Here is a 26,966-nt window from a genome sequence, read left to right on the forward strand (position 1 = left end):
GTAACTATAATAGGTGTAGTTAGGAGATACTACTTACCATTCCAAGTACAAGGAATCACACAAGAGTCAGTTCATTCATGAGTCTATACTAATACATCACATGTTATATGAATACGTTTACATAGATACGCTTACTTGAATACGGTTACATAGATACGCTTACATGAATACGTTTACATAGATACACTTACATGAATACGTTTACATAGATACGCTTACATGAATACGATTACATAGATACGCTTACGCGAATACGCTTACAATACACGATAACAGAACTAACATAACAAGGTGCTATAGCATGGAACAAGTTCAGGATCTAACTATACCAATGAATCACTACTGCATTGTGATTATTATATTGGGTTTACGTGATCATAGGAATGTGGATGTTCACGGCTTGCAGAAATGCAGGTTCGTGTTTGGTTCCTAAAATCTCTTGATAAAGAGCGTATAGTATGGGTTCTAGCCATCACATTATGCCTTAACCCTCAATTAAGGCAAATTAGTACAAAGTAGTCACTTACTACAAATACTACAGTACTTACACGTTGCATACGACAATTGCAAATGGATTAAAAATCCGGTTAACATATTATTAATACCTTTACCATGTGCCATATTCACATAATCGATGAGGTAGAAAATAATAATAATAGGCGTACAGTCTGGTCTTGGTAGAAGGCTACTTTCAAAACAGTCTGGTCTTGGTAGAAGGCTACTTTCAAAACAGTCTGGTTTTCATAGAAGGCTACTTTCAAAACAGTTAGGTCTTGGTAGAAGACTACTTTTTATACTAGTAGGAAATAGGGGATTTTCTAGGGTTTTCAAACGTTTACGATTACTTATAAACATTTTCATACTTATACAAACTTTTCTCCAAATGTTTACAAGTCTTTACTTTCCAGTTTTACAAATCAAAGACACATTAATACTTATGAATTCACCAGCTTTATTGCTGATACTCGATTTCAAAATAACTTGTATTCTCAGGTCACAAATAGATAGGTACGACGACCAGGTTTTGTGAAGACGGAGAAATTAAGACTCCTCTTTATTTTGATTATTTATTATGTTGTCTTATACTATGAAAAAAACACACTTGTAATTAAAATTATACTATTAATGCAATGGATGATGTTGTTGCTTGTTTACTACTTTACATTGTTGTGATACATTACATAACGTCCTCCGCCCCAGAACGTTTCTGTCATTCTCGCTTTTGGGGTGTGACAGATTGGTATCAGAGCATTGTTTATAGTTAATTAAGTATATCAACCCATAAAAGATATACTAACTATAAATACAATGGGATTAAAAAAAATAGTCTGACCAAGAGTTTATACTTTTAAAGAATAAAATATTTAACAAAGTATACATGCCTGCATTCATACTAAAATCCGTGTCACAATGACAAGAACAAAAGTATTACGATTGTTGAATATCACAGGTAAGCCCGGGGATGAATGGTCAGTCTTGGGAGTGGCATAGCCTGATCAACTATGTTGGTCCGAGGAGTGATTATCACATGCCCAAGAATGGTTGTGATGTGTCAACAAGTCTAAAAACTTACCAACACTACCACAATGAGAGCATTATAAAAGAACCTAAGTCTAAAATACTATAAGAGTATTTTGTGTTACTATAATTACTTACTTGAGAACTAAAATGGATCTTCATTACCAAAGTTATATGTAACTAGGATGTCATAGACTTAGAATCTGTGAAATTTTTGCTTTACCCCTATTCCTTGTGAATTTGGAGTTAAGGTCACTTATTCGAACGCCTATCCTGTTTTGCTTACATATAACTAGTATGCACTTTACAAATAGTGATGTAACTAATGAAGATTATCTAATAATTATCTAGATAGTTCGTCTAATAATTATTTTCTTACCCCAAATTTCGCGTAGATAACATGGCTGGACTCCATCCCCACGGCAACTCGTACCTTCCGAATGAAGGCAATGCTGGATGGTTTGGAGAAGAACCCAAGAATGATCATCCAATCCCTTTGAATGATCACCATGCTGAAGACCTTTTGGATGATGATAACTCCGAACCCGAGGTTGAGAACCTACCCCCAGTAGCTGCCATTCCAAATCCTAACCCTCGTCCGGCTTTTCATGGCCCGACGCCCCCTTGGGTAGAAAGTTTGGAGACATGGAGCGAAGAGCAAGATCAACCTATGTCGTTTAATGGAGACCGAAGCTTCTACAACTTAAGCGAAGGAAGCTCAGCAGACAGAGTTCTACCAATCCTGGTCTATAGAGTTGCTCAAAACGAGATTCAGGGCATGACAGCTCTTCATGGTATCGCAGAGGTTGACGCCAATGCAGGAATGCATATCATTCGCACCAATCGCCTTGAACACACTCACGAGAGATCTAAGAGAAACCATGAAACCCTGCTACAAGCACTAGCTGAAACTCGAGCCGAAGTCATAGAGCTCCGAGTACGCCAGAGGGTGTACGAAAGATACCTGCTTGATATAGAACGTCAACTAGCTGAAATAAGGGCTCACCATAGGGGTGACCGTCGCCAGTAGGAGATGCTTTACTTTCCTTCCTTGTTTTTAAAGAACCCTGTTCCTGTCTATGTTCTGTGTATCACTTTTCTATGTGACTACCTTGTACTGTAAGTACTTTTTGTTAGGCCTTTATGCTGTCAAGGACTTTTCTACTCCAGATGTGATGTAAGACCTACTACAAGGTCAATTTTCCCGAACTTGTTACATCTTAAACATCGATGATATTGATAGTTGGCTAACTTTCGTGTCACTCTTTGTTCAATTACCTTTCATCATACTATCGTTGGAGTTTATCTGAAACTTGCTTTAGTCAAGTCATTGGACTATAGTAATTTAACTTCGGAAACATTTCCAAGTCTCTTTCAAAGGTTGGATCATGTTATTCACCAACCAATGGTACCCCCAGTTTGAACGTCAAACGTCTTGAGACCATTCTACGAACTTACTTCTACTCCTTACTAAGGACTGCATCATAGGGATGTAGGTTGGACCTTCGTGAACATACTTCTATCCCGTACTAGGACTGCATCATAGGGATGTAGGTCAAACCTTCGAGAACATACTCTTACTCTTTAATTGAACGATCGGAGTACATCTAGGGTCAATGGTAGCCTTTACTAAGAATTCTAGTTCATCAAAAAGGATTCGTAAGAAGATTATTATTATGACTTTCCTCGCTCATGCATTCCCGAGTCATATATAACGAATACCTGGTAGACAATAGAATGTGAGGTTTCTAATTTAGTTTTTTTTCCTCGTTGGGATGTGAAACTAGAGTAGAATCACACATTTTATTATCCGCCCAATCTTGATTATATCATAACGTGTATAAGCTAAGTTTTCATGAATGATAACTCACCTCTTAGCCAGAATCAAAATAATACAGGTTCAACCATATTAGCTCACGAACTCCTTTCCTTTCGTGTTACAGAATCATGTCGTCATCCAGAAATAGTCCATCGAGCAATGAAACCCCTATCCTACATATCGACGCCACTACATTACAAGCCGCGGTAACAGCTGCCGTGACAGCTTTCATTGCACACATCAACTCTGACAACGCAAACAAGACTGGCAAAGGAGTCGAAAATTCCGATTGTTGTACCGATCCGAGAAGCCAACAAATGGCAACAATCACGGACCTGCAAAGCCGTAAGATCAAAAAGAGGAGACGATATCGCCAAGCCAGAAAGGAGCACAAGCGATCCCAAAGACTTGCCATGCAACAGCAACAAGTGGCAACTCCTGCCATCTCAGCACCGGCACGACCCATCACTCAAGCCCCTGACTTAGTAGTCAACCAGGCTTGCGATAGTAGCGGTAAAACCGGACCCCATAAAAGGAATTTTTCAAAGTGGATGAACAAAGAAAACACTTGTGTTCACATAACTCTGACTCGACACCTCACTCCCACCACCAATGCTAGTACTAGCCAGGCATGTCACCAATGTGGTGAGATAGGGCACTTCAAGAAGGATTGTCCAATAACAAAGAACTCCGACGCAGACGGCAGAATACTAAGGATCACTGCTGCAGGAGAGACTACTCCGGGCCCACGTTAATCTAATTAAGGCGTTTCATTGTAACAAACTTATAAAATGTTTAAAACTAGTGCAACTAGAGTCTTATCTTTTGTGAGATTCCGTCAGTAAAAGGGATCCTCGTGCTGCGTATACTTGTCTTTTGTAGTATACCGTGTTCGCAGCAATAGTCTTGTAGTAAATCTAAAGTATTGTAACTCTGTTAAAGGTTGCACTATTGTGTTTTGTCTGTAACGCCTTATGTTCAAATCTAATGTCTTTAGTGTTGGATTAATGTCTAAGTCCATAACTATAATTGGTAAGACTTGACCCGACCCGGCATGGTCCATTTGGGTTGCATGGCATCATGCACTTGGATAGACTATAATGAGAGAAATAAGACACCTGTGGTTATTAATATATTATAAGTTCTAGTATATTAATAATAAGAATAATAAGATTATTTAATTAGTATTGATCAAGAATTAATCTAGGATTAATTAAGTGATCAAAAGAAGACTAATTAAATATATGGGTTGATTGTGTAAATCATCCATACTTGTATAGTGGGCTAATGCTCCATGGATAATCAAGTTGGGCTAAAACCCATAGGATGGTTCATGGATGCTCCATGGTGTATTTGTACCCATGGATCATGGAAATGAAAGGCCATGTCAATTAGGGTTTACATGGTGTAACCCTAACTATATAAGCATCTTATTCTTCACCAAAATCGGCCACTAGTGTGTGAAGTAAAAGGGCTAGCCGATTTCATGAAGTGTAGAATTCTCTCAAGTTATTCTAAGTGTATTTGGTGTTGTGTGATTCCATTTGAGGCTTCCACACTATTGGGGCTAGGCACTCAAGCTTCATGAAGACTTTCTACATCAAAGAGGTATGTATTCTATCTTGTTACACTCGTTGTTTTGTATGCTAGATTAGGATAATACCTTGGAAGTTCTTATTTGCATGTATAATAGAGAAAACATAGATCCAAGGTATTTAGGGTTGCATGTACACTTAAGAGTGTTAGAATGCTCAAAACCCAACAGTGGTATCAGAGCCTAGGCTTGTTTTCTTGTTATACTTGCAAAAGAAGCGGGAAAATCGAGTTTTGATGTTGTCTGCCCAGCAGACTCGCCGAGTCCATGAATGGACTCGCCGAGTCCAAGGCAAAAAGCATCCAACTCGACGAGTTGGACCCCCAGACAGCATAAAGTCGACTTTTTTGGCAGGAATTGGACTAGGAACATTACCCAAAGATGTTTTGGACTTATAAACTTGTTTTTGATGTGGTAATGTTCATGCTAATCCAATTTTAAAGATAATTGTCAAATAGATTCATGTTTTGTATTAGTTTAAAGTGTTACTCTAATTACATGGAAAAGTTTGATTTGAATTATCTTGTTCTTATGAGTTGCTTAGATTAATAGAAAAGTTGAGTGAGATAGTTGTTTTCAATCCAAATTAATCTAAGAGTTGATTCTAAAATGTGTTTTTTGTAACTTGTCCTCAAGTTATATGAAAAGTCACATTTAAGTTTCATAAAACTCATAAAAGTTGGCAATGGTTACAAAAGATGAAGAGTCTTGTCCTTAAGTTATGGAGGTTCAAGAGTCACTTCATTAATAAATAAATAAATAAAGTGTAACCTTAATTAATTTCATAAGTTATAAAATAAAGAAAAGTTAATTCTTTTATTAGTTTAAAGTCTTCCATAACTTGTCCTCAAGTTATGGAACTTGAAGAGTTTTTGGATTAAAACTACTTTAAACACATAAGTTATGGAATTAATTAGTTTTGAATAGTTTCAAAACTTGCCCTCAAGTTTTGGAATTTGAAAAGTTTTCACTTATGAATACTTTAATTCCAAGTTAGCCCTTAGAATTTTAAGAGTTAAAATTCAACCCTTATACTTTATAATATTATAAGTTAATAATATATATATGTATAAGAGTAAAGTCAGTCTTATCGCTAGTATGCCTCATTCACGAAGCCGGTCTATAAGGTGGGTATAAGGTTGTTGCCTATAAAATGGCAACTTAATGGGTGTCCACTCTCACCCACCGCTTACTTGACCGGTGGAGGGTCGTTAGCCGAACGGGTTTGACAGGACTATAATTCTCCCTTCATTAAAAGTATTAATGATAAATACTAAGTAACTAAACTCTTAATAATACCCAATCATAGTTACTTAGGAAAAATGTGAATAAGGTGCTAATCCATGAAATTACACTTTGCACTTTTTTTAAGTCGGTTAGTGGAGCGTGTGTGGTTAACCGGCACACTAACGCGTATTTAACAAGGTAGGCAAAGGGTAACTTAATGTTTATCATAGTATCGATGGAGCGTGTGTGGTTAACCGGCACATCGATTAAGGGGTAAACACTTAAGGGTACCAAGTAATTTGCATGGTTACTTCACACCTTGTTTTGTGATCCTCGGCATCCCAGTCACAAAACCTGAAGGGCACACTCGAGATTGAAACATGCCTTTGAACAGTTCAATGAATCTCAAAGATCTAGGAGTTTCAAAACCAATTAAAACCTAATAATACATTTCGTTTATCTTGGTGGAAATTGGTGAATCGTCATTCACCTACCTTCAAATATTTTATAGCTTGGATTACGGCATGCCTCTTCTAAGTTATAAAATAGTTTGTTGGGTCCTAGCCTTAATATTTCATATTGGGTGTCATATTAAGGACTTTAGATCAACTATCTTGAATATCTCCCAAAAGATGTCTGGTTTAGACATTTATGATCTTCCCAAATCTCTTGAAACAAGCTTTCCTAAATGAAGATGATGTCCCTTGGAAATCATACTTCTATCACCTCCTCCAATTATTCTCCCTAACCCACAAGTTCTTGAAAAAGTTTAAGGTCACTCAAGCCCTATTGGCAAGGCAAGGTCTAGGTGTGGTCACATCTTGGAGATGTAGTCACATATTGACAAGCTGGGAGAGTTGGGTGTCAAATTCTTGAGAAAGTTGGTGGTTCAATCACTTTCTAAGTCACATAGTGAGTTCCTTTGGGACACCTATGAAACAGACTATGACAAGACCCTTAATGATCTTATCTCTTGCTAAGATCAACTTCCTAAAACTTAATGGACATTGACAATGATGACATTGGATATCTAGTAAAGCATTCTCTTCCCAATGGAAAGGGATTGGCCATAGTCAACTCGGTTGACCAAATGGTAAAGAGAAAAGCTAAGTCTGTGATAGTCCCGTGTACCTTTATCAAAGGGTCCATATGTTGCCAAAGAAAGGGGCATTGGTTGCGAAGCTGCCAAACTTACCTAAGGATGTTAAAGTCAATAATTTGACTCTACTTCAGGTAAAGTCCACTATCTAACTCTGCTAAGTTTCTATTATGAGATTCTTGATACATGATGTGACTGGGTCACATGGTGGTGTTTTAAGAATCAAAGAAAAGTGAAGAAACTTAAAGAAAGAATATGCTGAATCTGATCGCATAGATGGATTTCTATCGCATAGTTTGAAGATCGGATTCTTGAGCTACTTCTTAGGAGTTATGAGATATTGCTTAGGAATAGATAACAACAAGTTTTCATATGGATTGTAAGGATAAGTTTTCCGCAAAGTTTAAAATAAAAGGAAAAATTTTGATTTTATTTATTTTAAAATATCCTTACAATGGCATTTGAGGAAAAATTGTTGCTTATAAGATTCCATTAATAGCAAGAGTGGAAGTATGAAATTGATTCTTTCATTTGTGGTAATGTCTAAATTTACCAAATAAGGAAAGATTCTCATCACCCAAGTTTCAATTGGACCGGAACATGGAATCATGCAAGTTGTATAGCATGATGAATGAGAACTTTCAAGTATTGGAAAATTAAGACTAATTACTCGGTCACATGGATGTGTGAGTCAAGTAAAGGACTAAGGGATCGAGTACACATTCTTGTTCACTGATTTAGTCCACCACAAAAGATTGATAAGACTATTCGTCATAGTTTACTAAAGCTCAGTAAATATGGTTATACTTACAAGATTAAGTGTAATTCTGAGACATTGGAAAAGGTTCCAATGTATGGCAGAGCGAATAAGAAGAATCAAATTAGGCGGAAGGATAAAAGTTTCTCAAATTTGAAAAGATGGGAGAGTACTTTAGTATCAGTTTTGTGATCATCTTAATGATTTAGAGACCTAATCACAATTCATCCTCTAAGTGCATTCTGATAGCTAAGAAGAGGAGCTATGAATTGGTGAAGTGGCTAAATCAAGAAGATGAGTCATACTTCGTTCCTATACAAGTCTTAGAGTCATACTCTAAGATTGTAATTTGGGTGACATGTCTCAAAGAAGGTTTAAAACACTTGTCAAATGTAAGAGTAAAAGTTTTCTACTCTTGTACATTTGAATTTGGTAAGTTGTGATGTTTTGGATAAAACAAAGACCAACTAAGGCCAATTGTGTGAAGTGTTTGTCTTGATTAGAATCCGCACTATCTCTTGGATGTTTGACAAGGGAGTCTTATAGGTCAAGAGGACAGTGGGAGTCTTAAAGGTCTTGAAAGTCTCAAGAGCTAATCAAGAATAAAACCTGAAGTTCTTCACTAGCACACGACTTAAGGTTTATAACCTATCGTGTTGGCATATTATGTGCCCATTCCAGTTAAAGTTGGCTTTGCATATGAGTTCTTAGAGTTCTCAATTTGTTGCACAACAACTTGGAAGCAATGGCAGGCCCTTGAGCTGCCAGGTGGGAAGAAGTTAAGATTGAGTTCAGTCCATATGAGTTTGGATTTGTCATTATCCTTTTCTTGTGACTATGGTTTTGACAATTCACATGGATAAGAACACATACACCATTAAATCTAAGTGTCATAAGGTTTCTCTCCGATTCATGAAAATGATGGTGAGGAAACACTTTCACTAAGTAGATTTTAGCTAGATAGCAATTGTGATATTTGCATTCTCAAAGTCGTTAGTGGAGCGTGTGTGGTTTACCGGCACACTAACCTGGACTTGTGAGAAATGGCAAAAAGGTCTAACCATTATGATTACGGCATCCCTCTTCATAATTGTTTAGACACACAAGTGTGATATCTAAGGGAAGGTGTATGATTTTGATAAAGTTTTATCAAAACAATCTAGTATCAGAAATCTGAACTTTGGTAAGAAAGTCAGCTGATTTCTGAGTACATGTCTAAGCTAGTGGGAGCATAAGTGTTATGCTAATAATCATCATGTTAGTGGGAGCATGATAATTATGATAAGTATTGCAAGCTAGCAATGTTAATTATAGAAAACAAAAGGTTTCAATTGGGAAAAGTTGTTTTGCTATAATTATGGGAGAGGAAATTATACTTCATCTCAAATCTATAAGCTTAGATCGTGAGGTTTTAATCATTTAGTCAAGGATATATATATATATATATATATATATATATATATATATATATATATATATATGAATTTCATGTTGGAATGGCTCAACATAAGGAAATTCTGTTTATGGGTCCATTATTTGCGTTCTAAAATTCGATTATGATTACGACATCCCTTTTTCATAATCTGAATTATGAGAACTTGGCAAATTGAAATGGACATATTATAGCAAAAGATTGGTTTAGTCTTTATGTGAGACATCATGAATCGTGTCCCATATGCTTCGGATATAGGATCGATTACATGTGTTATATTCATCCTTTCTAAAATTTTCCAAATGCCTGGGGCATTAAGAAGGGAAAAGGTTTAGAACTGGATATGACTAGAAGGATTAAACAATTGTCGAGGACAATCTAAGGTTTTCCAAAGATTGGTTGCTCAAGGACAGTTGGAAGTATAGTGATAATTCTGGAAGGACCATATTGACATAATCTGTAAGGAGGCAACTCTTGTTTAGAAGTGATAGTCAAAAATGGAATCTGGAAATGTTTCAAAGTTAGAAGTTTTCAATCTGTGTAAGATTAAGGAAACTTAATGCAAGAAGGATGTTTCCAAGGAGTTGATCTCCTTTGGAATACTCTGTAATGATTGTTGTCAAGTCTTTCTGATTTTGTACATAATCATTACAAGAAGATCAATGCATATAAGTTTAGAATCTAACAGATTTCAGTAAATGGCATGAATTTGGAATTCTTGCATTTGCAGTAAGGATTTGGGAGTGTGAAAAGAGAATCATTGAAGTTATGTTCAATTGATCTAGTTCACAAAGTTAAGATCATAGACAAACATAGTATGCATACTTGGTGTATGGCATGACTAGTGTTTAGAAAACATAGTGTACATGCTTGGAGCATGGGACAACTATTGTTTTAAATTCAAGAATAAAGTTGATAGTTGAAATAGTATACAATGAATAATGTGTAATCATATGGTGATAAATAAAAGGTGTTTTATTTATGTTCATAGGGTTTGATACCATATTGGATTCAATTATTATTGTGTTTCACTTTGCATGTGTTGACTTCCCGAATAAACTGGGTTATTCTTCCGGAATGACTAAGTTATTCAAACCATCCACAGTCGGTCATATGTTGGAAGTAGATATGAATTAAGACTGTCATGGGTTGGCTTGTAGAGGTCTAAGGTGTTGGACAAAGGGCTACAACACTCATGAGTGCTCATAAGTTCTGAGTATTGGATTCAACCCGCGCTCATTGGAATCACTTCATGGATTTTATCACGAGTGATCATGAGACGATAATATCTTATATTCTTCAAACCTAGAGATATGAGTTGTTACTATGAGTTGGTTGTACATTGATTGCACGAAAACGCATTTGGTAACTCGGTGCTATAAAACGTGCCTTTGTGTATGATTCAACAAGTAGTAGAACAAGCCATATGAGTCGAAGTTTATCCATTCCTTTTACCTTCGGGATAGAAGAGATATCTGTGGGCCCCTCGATGATTTGATGATGACAAATGGAAGTGCTCGGCTGTGACAACCCTATTTTTCCCGAAAAGCATTGTAAACACTCGAAAGCTAAAAACAACGAAATTAACCTCGAAAATAAAGTGTTCAAGTATCTAAGTTGGGATGCATCGAATATTAGATATCATGCCAAGGTTTCCAAAAACATAAAGAACGCTCAAAACCGGGTTATATTGAAGAAATTATAACCACTCGTATATTTACGACGCGACGTTAAAACATTATTTGTCGTAAAAAGTAGAATCTCAATAAAATGCATTTTTAGCCTTAAGTATCTAAACAAAAGTCGTAGATCTCGTTGAAAGGTGAGCGTACATAAAAAGATCGCCCAAATTGGACCTCGTATGAAGAAGTTACGAATTTTCAAAGTTTCGTAACAGTAGTAGAGGGCTAAAAACTCGGATTGAAGATCGAGTGTTATTTAGCTAACGCAACCTAAACGAAAGTTGAAGATCTCCTCAGTAGTAATAAAACAATAAAAAGACAAACGAAAACCGACGACGAATAAAGAACCTATGAATTTTTAACGAACTTTAGGAGGCCCGGCCTATTAAAAATATATCATTAAAAATAAAGTCAAAACTAGCCGACGGAGTCTAAAGGAAAGTTATAGAGCATAATCTCACCTACGCGTGGATATAAAGAACGCGAAAAACGGAGATCGTACGCGAAAGTTACGGAATTTAGAAGTCGGAAGCAGGGATTACGCCCCGCGTACTCTGGGAGTACGCCCAGCGTACTAGACCCAGAGTCGAGTCTCATCGGCCCGCCCAAGCTACACCCGGCTAGAACCAGTAGTCACATCGACCCGCCCAAGCTACGCTAGCTAGACCCGAGTCGTAAGCCATGACGCCATGTTACGCCCCGCGTACTCCGGAAGTACGCGCCGCGTACGGGGTTTTCCAGCACTATAAATAGATGGCATGAGCTTCGAACTTTGGCACACCCTCACAATTCATCAGTCATTCTCCCATACTTCTAAGCCCCAGAGACCACTCCCGACGACCTTCGTTTCCGCACTCGAGCCCCCGACGGAAGATTTACGCTGCAGAGATCCCCGAAGAGCCCGACGACGCAACCATCCGCGGACGAAGTTCTGCTCAACCCTAGCCTCTCTCTTCGAAACGAGTGAGTTCATACCCCTACTTTTCAATTCTTTTCACGTTTTAGGGGGGGAAATACAAGTACATTACAAATCAAAGTATTATTTTTATAATATCGTTCTTATAGAGTGTTGATACAAAAATAACTTTATGTTTTAAAGGGATATTATATCACCAAGTTGTTATTACCAAATGGGAACGTACTTTTAAAACTATAATGAGCATAGTATTCAAGTGATTCATACATTTTACATATACATCTCGACAAATGAAATGCTTTCAAAAGAAGTACAGTCTTTTATCATCGTAAATCTGTTTATACCTAGTAATGTGAGACAGCTTCACGTACGTTCGAGTATGCATTATTAAGTCCTGTATTATATACCATAATCCCTTGTAGGGGGAGCGTGATACTTGTGTATAGATCTATACGGGATTGACAATCCCACACCTAAGCTGTTAGCTACAGCTAGGCCGGCAGGCCTGGGGTGACAAATGTCATAACAGTTCCAACGCCTGAAGAACGTTGTTACAGGCCAACAATGTCATTAGCATGGTTATAAAACTCACATAAAAGTATAAAAACAAGTTAGATTTACGAGATTCATACATGCATTTCAGTTTTCCATTTCATTGTTAATACAAATGTTATCACTATTATTCAAGCATGGAAAACACTAATGCACTCCAACACGGGAGACTTTTCAAATCATCTATAGAAAATATTGGATTTTCTGAAAACCTCGTTCATCGATTTACTATCAAAAAGGACATACTTTTCAATGCAAAACACTTATGAACTCACCAACTTAATTGTTGACACTTTTTCGAAACCACTTGTATTTCTCAGGGAACCAGTAATACAGGTAACTACCAGCTTTTGGAGAAGGAAACACTAAAGATGTTTTATTATTGAACATTTATCATCTCATTGTAATATTCTTTTGCTATTATGTATAACGCAACAACATACGTTTTCCTTATATATGTGATGGTTGTGTTACTTTCTTTACAATATTCAATGGTTATGATACTACGTGAAGTCATCCACCCCCGAATGTTTCCGCCATTCTGGTTTGGGGGTGTGACAGATTGGTATCAGAGCATTGTTTATAGTGAACTAAGTATATCGAACCACATACGATATACAAACTATAAATGCAAAGGGGACCAAAAACCCTCTGATGAAACATTTTCATGAACAAAATACCTTCTTTTAAAGATATACATTTTTTTACAAGCATGCATAAATCTCGTATCATAACAAGTTTTACTAAAAAGTATTACGGCAAGTTACGACACTACGATTGAGCCTCGGGGTATGTAATCATGTCGAGAATAAATATAGCCTGATCAACTATATTTATCCTGGATTTGACCAACGTACGTCGAGGAATGGTCGTAGTGGACAACAAACCGAAAACTTACCAAATACAAAATTGTTCTAGTTTCGCCAAGTTGAAATAATATAGAAGTATTATTAAAAATAGTTGTACGATAAAAATTATAGTTAAAAATAATAAGTCGCTAAATAGAAATTTCTTTTCTTATAACGTTCTCATACATCCATCCTAGGACAGACAAATGGCCGGATTCCATTTACCAGGCGATCCCTACTACCCAAACCAAGGCAACGGCGGTTGGATAGAAGAAGACCCGGAGGAAGACCCAGAGGAAATCGAAGAAGAGGTCGAGGAAGAATTCGAAGTCGAAGTCGGAGAGGAGTTCGAAGTCGACGAAGAGATCGTGGAGATTTCTAGCGGGACAGACTCCGAGCCAGAAGTGTACGACCCTCCCATCCCTCATCCTCCCGTAATCAGACCAGATCAACCGGGACCCATCCCCATCTGGGGAAGCCACCTCTACTACTGGAGCCGCCAACAAGGTGTACGCCCTCCATTCGGCATGTGTCGGGATTTTTACAACGTCAGAGGGGGAGGCTCAGCAGATCGAGCACTTCCTGTCGTCGTGAATGCTATAGCTAACCAGAACTACCAGGCGGACCAACAAGCAGCCAGAGTTCGTGAAATCAATGCTGCTACCCAAGGTAACGCCGCTGACATCCGCCGTTTGGAAGGACTACATGAAAATACCCAAATCTACACGGGAACACTTCAGAACCAAATGATAGTGGCTCTGGCAGAAATAAGAGGAATGAAGGAACAACAAGCAGATCTCGAGAGGCGACTGATGGGAGTCAAACGGTCGGATGCCGAGTCTAGCTCCAAACGCCGCAAGTAGAGCTTGTTCGATGCCCAACAATTTTGTTATAGATTAGGATTTCGGATAAAAGTTTTTTCCCTTATTTCCCTTTAGTATCTGCAATCGGAGATCCCTAGGAGGATCAAATTTTCCCAAACAAGATATGCAATGTAACACACCTCGGGTGTGACCTATATGTATAAATATAAAGTATTTCTTATTATATACCTCTCAGAAATTTCGAGTTTTAAATTTCTATGCCTACCTTGAAACCATAAACTAAAGTCAAAACAAATTACAAGATGCAACTAACACACGATTGTCAAAATATTAGAAACTTATAGTATTCATTCTTATTTTTCTCTACCAGAACATGCCTCCTCGTAGATCAACACGCAGAAACTCAACTTCAACACCACCTCCACCACCTCCTCCAATTATGGACACCGTTATGTTCCAGACTGCTGTAACCGCTGCTGTAACTGCAGCAATGGCTCAAATGAGCAACAACGGATCGGGGGGAGGAACAAACAGTTTTACAAATGGCCAAGGTCAAAGCCGTTCAGGGGTATGCACTTACAAAGACTTCACCAACGGAAAACCTATTCCCTTTTGCGGGACTGGGGGAGTATTGGCTCTATCTCAATGGATAGAGAAAACAGAAGCTGTATTCGAAATCTGTGCATGTCCTGAAGAAAGCAAAGTAAAGTTCGCCGCTTTTACTTTCTCTGAACGCGCCCTGACATGGTGGAACGGCCACGTCCAGACACTAACCCTGGTGGTGGCAAACTCCATGGGTTGGGAAAACCTGAAAAGAATGCTCCTTCGAGAATACTGCCCAAGAGGTGAGATTCAGAAGCTTGAACAGGAACTGTGGAACCTCTCGATGGTAGGATCGGACATAGCTGGTTACACCAACAGGTTCAGTGACTTAATAACACTTTGCCCAGGAATGTTAACCCTGGAGAGCCAAAAGGTTGAGAGATACATTTGGGGACTATCACCCCAACTTCGAGGAAGTGTGCTAGCTTCCAGACCCTTGACTTTCGCCAGCGCCAAGGAACTAGCGCAATCTCTTGTTGATCATGGTGTCTGTCAAAGAGTCGCGGCGATTATGGCTGAACCAACCAAAGGGAGCAGCAACAATGAAATCAATGCCAACAACAACAACAACAAGAAATTTTGGAACAAAAGGAAGGGGCAAACTTCACAAGAACCTTCAAAGAAACAAATGGTTGCGGTTTATGCTGCTACTACCCCTACCACAACTCCTGCTACCTCTGCACCAACAAAACCATATGCAGGGATTCTGCCCAAGTGCAGCAAGTGCAACTACCATCACCATGGTATTTGTCGCGAGATGCACTGCAAGAACTGTGACAGGAAAGGGCACACAGCCCGTTTCTGTAAAGCACCGGCACGACCAATTACTCAGGTTCCTGGAACTGGGGTAAGCCGGGCATGTTATGGGTGCGGAGAGACTGGACACTTCAGGAGGGATTGTCCCAAGGAAAGGAATATTGGCGGTGTGGGGAGAGTGCTGGCAGTAGGACAGAGAGAAGCAATAGCGGACCCCACGGTGGTTACGGGTACGTTTCTACTCAACAACACTTATGCATGCATACTTTTTGACTGCGGTGCGGAGAGAAGTTTTGTGAGTCATAAATTCAAACACCTACTTAATCAAGAACCCCAACCACTCAATAAAATATTCACTGTAGAAATGGCAAACGGTAAAACAGAACACGCAAACGATTTATACGTAGGGTGCACACTAAATTTAAACAAACACTTGTTTCAAGTCGATCTTATGCCCATTTCCATAAGAAGTTTCGATGTCATCATCGGTATGGACTGGTTGAGCCTTCACCATGCCGATATCCTTTGCCACGAAAGGGCTGTTCGCTTAAATCTGCCAAACGGTGAAACTCTTGTCATTTATGGCGACAAACCTAGTTCAAGTTTACAAATCATTTCCTGTATTAAAGCACAAAAGTATCTTCGTAAGGAATATCATGCCTTTCTAGCCCACGTAGTAGACAAGAAACGAGAATCGAAAAACATTAAAGATATTCCGGAAGTCTGCAACTTCCCGGATATTTTCCCAGAAGATCTTCCAGGAATCCCACCGGAGCGTCAAGTCGAGTTCAGAATCGACTTAATCCCCGGGGCTACCCCTGTAGCAAAGTCGCCGTACCGTTTAGCTCCAGCCGAGATGCAGGAACTATCCAGTCAATTAAACGAGCTGCTAAGCAAGGGATTCATCAGACCAAGTTTCTCACCATGGGGAGCGCCAGTCCTATTTGTGAAGAAGAAGGACGGATCCTTTCGCATGTGCATCGATTATCGGGAGCTAAACAAACTCACGATCAAGAACCGATATCCCTTACCGCGCATAGACGATCTATTCGACCAACTTCAGGGAGCAAGCTACTTCTCAAAGATCGATCTAAGGTCTGGTTATCACCAACTGCGAGTACTGGAAGGAGACATTCCCAAAACGGCTTTCCGAACACGTTATGGTCACTACGAATTTGTGGTAATGCCCTTCGGATTGACGAATGCTCCAGCAGTGTTCATGGACTTGATGAACCGAGTATGTCGTCCCTTCTTGGACAAGTTCGTGATCGTGTTCATAGATGATATACTCATCTATTCAAGAAGCCAGGAAGAACACAGCAAACACCTCCGCCAAGTACTGGAAACATTAAGGGCAGAGAAACTTTACGCAAAATTTTCCAAATGCGAATTTTGGATTCGGGAAGTGGATTTCCTAGGACATGTTGTAAGCAAAGAAGGAATACACATGGACCCTTCCAAGATAAAGGCAATAGATAATTGGACTACTCCAAGAACCCCTACAGAAATCCGGCAATTTTTGGGACTCGCCGGGTATTACCGAAGATTCATACCGAACTTTTCAAAGATTGCCAAGCCACTTACCACCCTAACCCAGAAGAATGTGACCTTCGACTGGGGAGAAAAACAAGACAGTGCATTTCAGACACTAAAGCGAGCCTTATGTAGTGCGCCCATCCTAACCTTGCCAGAAGGAACGGAGGACTTCGTGGTCTATTGTGATGCTTCAAACCAAGGACTTGGGTGTGTCTTAATGCAAAGAGGGAAGGTCATCGCCTACGCCTCAAGACAACTAAAGACGCACGAAGTGAACTACACGACGCATGATCTTGAGCTAGGAGCAGTCGTCTTCGCTCTAAAGATATGGAGACACTATCTCTACGGCACAAAATGTACCATCTTCACTGATCATAAAAGCCTCCAACATATCCTCAACCAGAAGGAACTCAACATGAGACAGAGGCGATGGGTAGAACTACTAAGTGATTACGAGTGCGAAATCCGATATCACCCCGGAAAGGCTAATGTAGTGGCTGATGCACTCAGTCGGAAGGAGTACTCAGGTCGCCGAGTGAAATCCCTAACTATGACAATCCATTCACACCTGTTCACGCAAATCAAGGAAGCCCAAATAGAAGCCTTGAAATCCGAAAATGTGACAGGAGAAGCCCTAAGAGGAATGGATAAGAACCTTGAGACCAAGAACAACGGAATTCGTTATTTCATGGATCGAATTTGGATACCGAAGTTTGGTGGATTCAGAGAAATCGTTATGGACGAAGCCCATAAAACACGATACTCCATACATCCCGGCTCCGATAAAATGTATCTCGATCTCAAGAAATTGTACTGGTGGCAAAACATGAAGGCCGAAATTGCTACCTACGTAAGCAAATGCCTGACATGTGCCAAAGTCAAGGTGGAATATCAGAAGCCCTCGGGTTTATTACAGCAACCAGAAATACCCGAATGGAAGTGGGAGCGGATAACCATGGATTTCATAACAAAGTTGCCCAAGACAACAAGCGGACTCGACACCATTTGGGTAATTGTCGACAGGTTAACTAAGTCAGCACATTTCCTACCGATCAAAGAGACGGATAAATTGGAGAAGTTAACAAGAACATACCTCAGAGAAATTGTACGACTGCATGGTGTGCCCATATCTATTATCTCGGACCGAGATAGTAGATTCACCTCAAGGTTCTGGCAGTCGCTACAAAAAGCTTTGGGGACAAGACTAGACATGAGTACCGCTTATCACCCACAAACCGACGGCCAGAGCGAGAGAACTATACAAACCCTAGAAGACATGCTGAGAGCTTGCGTAATCGATTTTGGCAAAGCATGGGACACACATCTACCATTGGTCGAGTTCTCGTACAACAATAGCTACCACACCAGCATCAAGGCTGCCCCGTTCGAAGCCCTTTATGGCCGCAAATGCAGGTCACCTTTGTGCTGGGCCGAAGTGGGGGACACGCAACTAGCAAAAGGACAAGCAACTGACAACACGCTCACTGGACCAGAAATCATAAGGGAGACTACGGAGAAGATTGTTCAAATCCGAGAACGTCTAAAAGCATCAAGAGATAGACAAAAGAGTTACGCAGATAAGAGACGCAAACCCTTGGAATTCCAAGTTGGAGACCATGTCCTACTCAAAGTCTCACCTTGGAAAGGCTTAATACGCTTCGGAAAACGTGGGAAACTGAACCCTAGATACATCGGACCATTCGAGATTCTTGCCAGGATCGGTCCAGTGGCTTACAAACTTAGACTACCTCAGGAACTCCACAACGTACACCCTACCTTTCACGTATCAAATCTAAAGAAGTGCTTATCCGACGAGACCCTTGTCGTCCCTCTAGACGAAATTGCAATAAATGAAAACCTTCAATTTGTGGAGGAACCAGTAGAGATCATGGATCGGGAAATCAAAAGGACTAAACAAAGCCGCATACCCATTGTAAAGGTCCGCTGGAACGCCAAGCGAGGACCTGAATACACCTGGGAACGCGAAGATCAAATGAAACAAAAGTACCCGCATCTTTTTCCTAAACTGTAAACTATATCTTAGAGTAAATTTCGGGACGAAATTCCCTTAACAGGGGGATGATGTGACAACCCTATTTTTCCCGAAAAGCATTGTAAACACTCGAAAGCTAAAAACAACGAAATTAACCTCGAAAATAAAGTGTTCAAGTATCTAAGTTGGGATGCATCGAATATTAGATATCATGCCAAGGTTTCCAAAAACATAAAGAACGCTCAAAACCGGGTTATATTGAAGAAATTATAACCACTCGTATATTTACGACGCGACGTTAAAACATTATTTGTCGTAAAAAGTAGAATCTCAATAAAATGCATTTTTAGCCTTAAGTATCTAAACAAAAGTCGTAGATCTCGTTGAAAGGTGAGCGTACATAAAAAGATCGCCCAAATTGGACCTCGTATGAAGAAGTTACGAATTTTCAAAGTTTCGTAACAGTAGTAGAGGGCTAAAAACTCGGATTGAAGATCGAGTGTTATTTAGCTAACGCAACCTAAACGAAAGTTGAAGATCTCCTCAGTAGTAATAAAACAATAAAAAGACAAACGAAAACCGACGACGAATAAAGAACCTATGAATTTTTAACGAACTTTAGGAGGCCCGGCCTATTAAAAATATATCATTAAAAATAAAGTCAAAACTAGCCGACGGAGTCTAAAGGAAAGTTATAGAGCATAATCTCACCTACGCGTGGATATAAAGAACGCGAAAAACGGAGATCGTACGCGAAAGTTACGGAATTTAGAAGTCGGAAGCAGGGATTACGCCCCGCGTACTCTGGGAGTACGCCCAGCGTACTAGACCCAGAGTCGAGTCTCATCGGCCCGCCCAAGCTACACCCGGCTAGAACCAGTAGTCACATCGACCCGCCCAAGCTACGCTAGCTAGACCCGAGTCGTAAGCCATGACGCCATGTTACGCCCCGCGTACTCCGGAAGTACGCGCCGCGTACGGGGTTTTCCAGCACTATAAATAGATGGCATGAGCTTCGAACTTTGGCACACCCTCACAATTCATCAGTCATTCTCCCATACTTCTAAGCCCCAGAGACCACTCCCGACGACCTTCGTTTCCGCACTCGAGCCCCCGACGGAAGATTTACGCTGCAGAGATCCCCGAAGAGCCCGACGACGCAACCATCCGCGGACGAAGTTCTGCTCAACCCTAGCCTCTCTCTTCGAAACGAGTGAGTTCATACCCCTACTTTTCAATTCTTTTCACGTTTTAGGGGGGGAAATACAAGTACATTACAAATCAAAGTATTATTTTTATAATATCGTTCTTATAGAGTGTTGATACAAAAATAACTTTATGTTTTAAAGGGATATTATATCACCAAGTTGTTATTACCAAATGGGAACGTACTTTTAAAACTATAATGAGCATAGTATTCAAGTGATTCATACATTTTACATATACATCTCGACAAATGAAATGCTTTCAAAAGAAGTACAGTCTTTTATCATCGTAAATCTGTTTATACCTAGTAATGTGAGACAGCTTCACGTACGTTCGAGTATGCATTATTAAGTCCTGTATTATATACCATAATCCCTTGTAGGGGGAGCGTGATACTTGTGTATAGATCTATACGGGATTGACAATCCCACACCTAAGCTGTTAGCTACAGCTAGGCCGGCAGGCCTGGGGTGACAAATGTCATAACAGTTCCAACGCCTGAAGAACGTTGTTACAGGCCAACAATGTCATTAGCATGGTTATAAAACTCACATAAAAGTATAAAAACAAGTTAGATTTACGAGATTCATACATGCATTTCAGTTTTCCATTTCATTGTTAATACAAATGTTATCACTATTATTCAAGCATGGAAAACACTAATGCACTCCAACACGGGAGACTTTTCAAATCATCTATAGAAAATATTGGATTTTCTGAAAACCTCGTTCATCGATTTACTATCAAAAAGGACATACTTTTCAATGCAAAACACTTATGAACTCACCAACTTAATTGTTGACACTTTTTCGAAACCACTTGTATTTCTCAGGGAACCAGTAATACAGGTAACTACCAGCTTTTGGAGAAGGAAACACTAAAGATGTTTTATTATTGAACATTTATCATCTCATTGTAATATTCTTTTGCTATTATGTATAACGCAACAACATACGTTTTCCTTATATATGTGATGGTTGTGTTACTTTCTTTACAATATTCAATGGTTATGATACTACGTGAAGTCATCCACCCCCGAATATTTCCGCCATTCTGGTTTGGGGGTGTGACATCGGCCGGGCCAGGACTGATTTGATTTGTTCAATTAGTCAGTCGTCATAAATCGGAAATCGGGAAACAACAAATGGACAGAGAGAATGATTATAATCCATGTCTCAGTCCATATGATATCTAGAATGGAGGAATATATGATCCCTTATCTAATGGACAAGTCACTGACAAAGGTCAGAGTTCATCTACAAGGTCAGAGTTCGACAGAAGCTTTTGAGAGCTACGATTGCCAGTTGGTTCCTGAAGTCATACGCAATAATAGTTTTAGACTTATCCAAGTGGGAGACTGTTGGATTAATGTCTAAGTCCATAACTATAATTGGTAAGACTTGACCCGACCCGGCATGGTCCATTTGGGTTGCATGGCATCATGCACTTGGATAGAGTATAATGAGAGAAATAAGACACTTATGGTTATTAATATATTATAAGTTCTAGTATATTAATAATAAGAATAATAAGATTATTTAATTAGTATTGATCAAGAATTAATCTAGGATTAATTAAGTGATCAAAAGAAGACTGATTAAATATATGGGTTGATTGTGTAAATCATCCATACTTGTATAGTGGGCTAATGCTCCATGGATAATCAAGTTGGGCTAAAACCCATAGGATGGTTCATGGATGCTCCATGGTGTATTTGTACCCATGGATCATGGAAATGAAAGGCCATGTCAATTAGGGTTTATATGGTGTAACCCTAACTATATAAGCATCTTATTCTTCACCAAAATCGGCCACTAGTGTGTGAAGTAAAAGGGCTAGCCGATTTCATGAAGTGTAGAATTCTCTCAAGTTATTCTAAGTGTATTTGGTGTTGTGTGATTCCATTTGAGGCTTCCACACTATTGGGGCTAGGCACTCAAGCTTCATGAAGACTTTCTACATCAAAGAGGTATGTATTCTATCTTGTTACACTCGTTGTTTTGTATGCTAGATTAGGATAATACCTTGGAAGTTCTTATTTGCATGTATAATAGAGAAAACATAGATCCAAGGTATTTAGGGTTGCATGTACACTTAGGAGTGTTAGAATGCTCAAAACCCAACATTTAGTTCCCATATGATTCCGACATTATCATACAACTTGAGTCAATTCGATCCGCACAATACCAGTTTCGTGCGCACATCTCTTTCTCCAAAAATGTCTTTCTAGCGAAGCCGTCATTCCAGAACACCGAAGTACTCATGCATAGAGTACCTCATGTTTCTTCTCCATTCCGAAGAAAACTCAGAAAACCTCCCCAAAGTACCACTCGTACAGTATGTCAAGTTCAATCCAAAGACCCATACGGTTGATCTATCGCTGAAGAATGTATACATAAGGGTGGTATATAATCAAGGTTTTATAGGTTTAGAATTGATGATTCCACTTTAACTTCTTTTCCTCATTGGGATGTGGGCTTAAAGAAGAATCATTTATTCAACTACCTTTTCAATCTTAATTATATACGGCTCGTATACACGAGACTGTGATTGATGAACCCTGTATGACATTTAATATGAACTTCAGGACGAAGACTGCCCAAGACTACGAGTAATCGCATCGTCATGCGAACAAACTTAGAACCCAATATGACTCCTGTAACCATATCGCCCTATAGACTAACACCCATGGAGATACAAGAACCATCCGGATAACTTAACAAACTACTCAGCAAAGGAATGGAAAGACCAAGATTCTCACCCTGGAGAGCTCCGATCTTATTCTTCAAGAAGATAGACGGATTGCTTCGTAAGTCCATCGACTTCAGAGACCTCATAAGATTTCCATTAGAAATCATCACCCTCTGCCTCGCATAGATGAGTCGGTTGACCAACTGCAAGGAACTATTTACCTTTCAGAATTAGGCCTGAGATCCGAATATCACCAGATACGAGTGTTAATGAAGGATGTCCCGAGGACAATCTTCCAAACTCGATACGGACACTACGAGTCCATAGTGATACCCCTCGGATAGGACTAATACACCCGTAGTATTCACGAGCTTAATGAATAGGGTACACCATTTTTACTTGGGTCAGTTCGTCCTTTTCCTTAAAAATGACTTACTTATCTACTCTCGTAGTAAGAAGGAAATCATAAAGAGCATCTACAACGAACCATGGAAACATTACGATCAGAGAAGTTTTACGCGAAGTTCTATAAATACGAGTTTTAGAATTGAAGAGTCGAATTCCTAAGACACATTATTAGTAATGTGGGAATTCTTGAGGACCCTTCCAAAGATCAAAAACCGTTGAGAATTTGTCAGCACCGATGACGCCGACGGGAATTCGCCAGATTCTAGGTCTTGCTGACTTACTGTCAAGAGTTCATCCAGAACTCATCGCCAATTACGAAACCTCTTACAACTTTGACTCAGAAGGGAGTGGCCCTTGACTGGGAAGAAAAGCAAGAAAAAGAAACCCTTGGAATTCCAAGTGAGAGACCAAATCCTTTTGGAAGTCTCACTCTGGGAAGGCATGATATGCTTCGGAAAGCGTGGAGAGCTAAATCCAAGTGAGTTAGAACCTCTGAGATTCTTACCCGAATCGGCCCTGTAACTCATAAACCTAACCTACACCGCGAACTCAGTAGCGTACATTTTACCCTTCACGTCTCGAACTTGAAAACGTACCTTGCTGTCAGGACTCTCGTAATCCCACTCGACGAGATCGAGATCAACGAGAGCCTCGCCTTTGTGGAAGAACCGTAGTGACCATCGACCGGGAGTTCAAGCGGACGAAGCAACGCCGCATACCATTAGTGAAGGTTCGTTGGAATGCCAATCAGGGACCTGAATTCACTTGGGAGCGCAAGAATAAATCGATTAGGAAGTATCCCCACCTCCTTACCCGATTATTCATGCCTATTCCTTACCTAAATTCTAATTTCGAGACGAAATTCCCTCTAACGGGGGGATGATGTGACAACCCGAAATTTTCTATTCTGTACAACCCTTCACTTCAACAGAAGTCGGAACAGTTTCTGCTAATTTTCAAAGCTTTTGGAATAAGTTTGAGTATTTTAGGATTAGCACTTTAGGAGATATCGGGAGGGAGGATCCCCTAGAGTTGTTGAACATAAATAAAGTTCCAAAAACTCCAAGAGTTTGGATTTTACGGCCCAAATGGCATTTGGACCGTAAACCCTAATGACTATATATATGGCACTTAGCCATTTTTCCTTCATTTCTCCATTTCAAGCTAGAGAAACCCTGATTTCTCTCCCAAGGATCTTCAAGCTTGTCCAAATTGTAAGTACTTCTATCCTAGAGTATATTAAGGCTTGTCATACTTCCATATATCAAGAAATCATCCAAGAAACACCAAGAACAAGGTGTTTACGGTCCAAGGTGTTCTTGGACCGTAAACCCTAAAATGGGTGCCAAAGTGTGCCCTAATTCCTTTCTAAGCCTTGACAACTAGCATAGATCCTTTCCTTGATGATTTTAGCACTTGAAAAACACCAAGAACCCCCATGAACATGAGTTTACGGTTTGGGAATCTCCCAAAACCGTAAACACCCCCAAAGGGTGTTTTGATGCCCCTAACACCTTAGTAAGCCTTGGATATTAGCATAGAACCTTACACCATTGAACTAAGAACTTCAATACACGAAATGGTACTTCTTACCATGAGTTTACAGCTGTAAACTCATCGGGAAGTGGTCCCCAGGCCGTAAACACCATACAAGGCCATTCTTGGACCTTAAACTCACCCAACCTCTTGTTTAAGCCTTGGAAAACTTAACCACTTAAGTTATAATAGTTTTAAGCCTCATTTGGTGACCCAATTGAGAGTTTACAGCCAGGAATAAACTCCCCTGGGCCGTAAACTCCAACAAACATGGTCCATTGACCATAAACTCCCGTATAAGGCCTTGCACACCTTTGTTGCAACCCGATAGCCTCCTAACACTTTGACCAAAGTGTTTTCCTCACATTAGGATGTTTATACATGTTTAATCACTAATTATATATATATATATATATATATATATATATATATATATATATATGTCTTCATATGTTATTAGGATCATTGTGTGTGTCTAAGTCTTCACTTGACACCAAACACTTGTCCGACACTTCCATCCGATCCGCTGACTGCAGGTGAGTTCATACCCCTTAATTAACCTTTTAAATGTTTTTAAATGTTTACAAATGCTTTATGGGGGGATACAAGTTGAATCATGCTAATTGTTATATCAATCACATGTGATTAATAACAAGCATGCAAATGGATTTACTATACGTTAACTGTTTTACCAAACAGATTTCTTCAAATGACTTTCATCAAACGTTTTTACATGTTAAAACTCTTTATCAAACTGCTTTACACACTGTATGTTTCCTTTCAAACTCAGTTACAAATGTTTTTCAAACAAAGGTTTTCCTTATACTTAAACTGTCTTATCAAACAAAATACTTTCAAATCGTTTTATAAACTGATATCAAGTTATCGTTTCTTCGTATTAAATTTTTCAAAGGTTTTACAAAACTTCTTTTACGCTTTTATATTGTCAAATACATGCCTAGATATGTATAGTTATATAAATAATGTTTAAAGGAATTAGGACGGCTAGCTCGCTTTATTTCCTTTTCCTCGTTAGGATGTGGCCTTAGGGCATCGGTTGCTCGTCCGAATGTCATCTAAATATTAATTATATATCATGTATACATATATAGGTATAAAGGTTCCCTTAGTCAGTTTAGTACCTTTGGGTAGCAAAGGTATACTTCCGGTTATACTCGTACGTCATTAGTAACTATAATAGGTGTAGTTAGGAGATACTACTTACCATTCCAAGTACAAGGAATCACACAAGATTCAGTTCATTCATGAGTCTATAATAATACATCACATGTTATATGAATACGTTTACATAGATACGCTTACTTGAATATGGTTACATAGATACGCTTACATGAATACGTTTACATAAATACGCTTACATGAATACGTTTACATAGATACGCTTACATAGATACGCTTACGCGAATACGCTTACAATACACGATAACAGAACTAACATAACAAGGTGCTATAGCATGGAACAAGTTCAGGATCTAACTATACCAATGAATCACTACTGCATTGTGATTATTATATTGGGTTTACGTGATCATAGGAATGTGGATGTTCACGGCTTGCAGAAATGCAGGTTCGTGTTTAGTTCCTAAAATCTCTTGATAAAGAGCGTATAGTATGGGTTCTAGCCATCACATTATGCCTTAACCCTCAATTAAGGCAAATTAGTACAAAGTAGTCACTTACTACAAATACTACAGTACTTACACGTTGCATACGACAATTGCAAATGGATTAAAAATCCGGTTAACATATTATTAATACCTTTACCATGTGCCATATTCACATAATCGATGAGGTAGAAAATAATAATAATAGGCGTACAGTCTGGTCTTGGTAGAAGGCTACTTTCAAAACAGTCTGGTCTTGGTAGAAGGCTACTTTCAAAACAGTCTGGTTTTCATAGAAGGCTACTTTCAAAACAGTTAGGTCTTGGTAGAAGACTACTTTTTAT

This window comes from Lactuca sativa, chromosome 1, assembly GCF_002870075.4.
Source record: "Lactuca sativa cultivar Salinas chromosome 1, Lsat_Salinas_v11, whole genome shotgun sequence".
NCBI classification, from domain to species: Eukaryota; Viridiplantae; Streptophyta; class Magnoliopsida; order Asterales; family Asteraceae; genus Lactuca; species Lactuca sativa.